Source organism: Staurois parvus, unplaced genomic scaffold (assembly GCF_062004578.1).
Source record: "Staurois parvus isolate SC_StPar_1 unplaced genomic scaffold, SC_StPar_1.0 ptg000299l, whole genome shotgun sequence".
NCBI lineage: Eukaryota > Metazoa > Chordata > Amphibia > Anura > Ranidae > Staurois > Staurois parvus.
Window position 1 is genome coordinate 15808144 of NW_028318095.1, and position 2563 is coordinate 15810706.

Below are 2563 nucleotides of genomic sequence, written 5' to 3' on the forward strand. Positions count from 1 at the left end.
CTGAACTTCCTGGAATTACTGATTAACTCCAATGGCCAGGCAGTGCTCTCACTGTATGCATAGATTACCTGTACACTTTATTAGTCATTGTCAGTCTGGCTTGGTGAACTTTGCTCATGTGTAGGCCAATCAATAGGCTATACCACTGTGTGTGTGTTTGTTTTATAAAGCTATTTATGATTGTTACTTTACATTCTGTACATCCAATTATACTGTAGCTAAAAAAAAAAGAAGCACATACTTGTTTAAAAACATACAGGTATGGGATCATTTTTTTCAAAGCCTGTTATCTAGAAATAACAGACACCATTACAGAACACCACTATGAACTGCACTTGATTTCCTTTATAACCATATCTGACACCCCTTTTAAAGCAGTTTACTGGGAATCGTAAACCGCCAATAGACATTAAATTATCTTCAAAGAAAAAAAACCTAAGTAGACCTTTAAAAGTTTAATGGACAGGTTGGATTTTTCAGTTGACCAACAACTCCTACTTTCCTTCAATGTCAATGGTGTCAAGACATATAGGGGGAGATTTACTAAAACTGAAGAGTGCAAAATCTGGTGCTGTTGTGCATGGTAGCCAGGGCCATGACAGGAGATAGGTGGGAAGGGCAGCTGCCCTGGGCACAATGGTTTATTGTAAGGATGAGGGTGCCTTCTTTCTGTTACAAGGCTGGGCAGTTTGGCATATTTGCCCTGGGCGCTGGATGACCTTGTCCCAGCACTAATGGCAACCAATCAGTTTCTAACTTCAGCATGTTCAATTAAAATTTCACAAGAAAACCTGAAAATTGATTGGTTTCTATGCAGAGTTGCATCAGATTATGCACTTTCCAGCTTTAGTAAATCAACCCCATAGTCTGAAAATACATGTCTGCAAATGTTGAATCCTATTTTCCTTTGATTGTTTTCAGAGTTTAGGTTACATTTCACTGGAAAATGCCTGAGTGTCACCTAGTAGTCTTAGAGAGTGTTGGTGGGTCATTTGAAGCAGCTGATTGGCCCAAGCAAAGAGATTCCCACTGGTCAGCTGCAGCACACCACATGGATGACTTTCCATTTTCTACTTGAAAGTAAAAAAATTCTTTAAGTTAATGCAATGTAAATAATATTCACAGGGAGGTGCATATAATCACAGTGATGAGCAGTAAGAGTAGAATAGAAGCAGCAAAAGCACAAAAAGTATGTGAATAAAACTGACTGGCTGACTATATAATTTCAAAGTTTTGCTATCATTATTGTGGTATATATTTCAGTAAAAAAAAAAATCACTACCAAGCTACAGACATTCAAGATCTAGTCGTTAGATTATTAGGGCCTCATGCACACTGCTGCTCCTAGGAGATTTTGGTGTTTTTTTTTGCCAAAGCCACTGAACTCAACTCAATAAAACCTGTGTCCTTGCACACATAGGGGTTGATTTACTAAAGGCAAATGCAGTTGCACTCTGCAAGTGCAGTTGCTTAGTAAATGTAGTAAAGCTTCACTTTGCATAGAATACCTAATCACATGCAATGAAAATAAAAAAAACAGAATTTTTTTCTTGCACATGATTGGATGATGAAAGTCAACAGAGCTTCTGCTCATTTACTAAGCTCAGGAGCAACTGCACTTGCAGAGTACAACTGTACTTTGCAAAGTGCACAGTCTATTTGCCTTACCCCCATAGGCTTTTAACAAAAGATGGAAGTATAAATATATGTTCCGATCAAGTAAACAGATATGCATGTGCCTATGGTGCGTTGAGGCCATCTCACAGGGCAAAACAATACTGATCAGCTTGGATGGATTATTTTTTACAACCCTTCCCTAGCAACAAATGTCTGTCATAGTTGAGCAAGACCTATTGAGAAATTAAGGAATGTACCGGGAAGCTCTATGGCACTATGAAGCACTAGGATCCTCTGTTTAAATCTCAACCAGGAAACAACCTGCATGGAGTTTTCATGTTCTCCCTGTGCATGTGTGGGTTTCCTCTGAGTATTTCCTTCCATACTCCAAAGACATGCTGGTAGGTTAATTGGCTGCTGACTGAACTAGTTATTTGTATGTATACATGTAGAAAACTTAGATTGTAAGCTCTCGAGGGCAGGAACTGATGTGGTTGTACAGCTAAAAGAAGTGGGGGTGGCTCAACCACGAGGATTTATCAACTTGCAACAACTAGTGCAGTGGTGTCAAACTGGTGGCCCTCCAGCTGTTGTGAAACTACAAGTCCCTCTGCCTTTGGGAGTCATGCTTGTAACTGTCAGCCTTGCAGTGCCTCCTGGGACTTGTAGTTTGACAACAGCTGGAGGCCCGCCAGTTTGACACCCTTGAGCTAGTGTGAAGGAGCCCTAAAACAAGGATGGGAATAATCCACTGGTCTGGAGGAAATGAATATTTGCATCATGTGAAAAATGGTTAATATACACTGACCTATTAATGAACAGTTAGGCCTGGTTCACACTAGTGTGATTTCAGATGCGACTTAAGTTTCACAGAATTGCATAAGAGAAATCGTACTTTCAATGGTGCTCATTCACATCAATGTGACTCTGTGTGGTGCAATTTTGG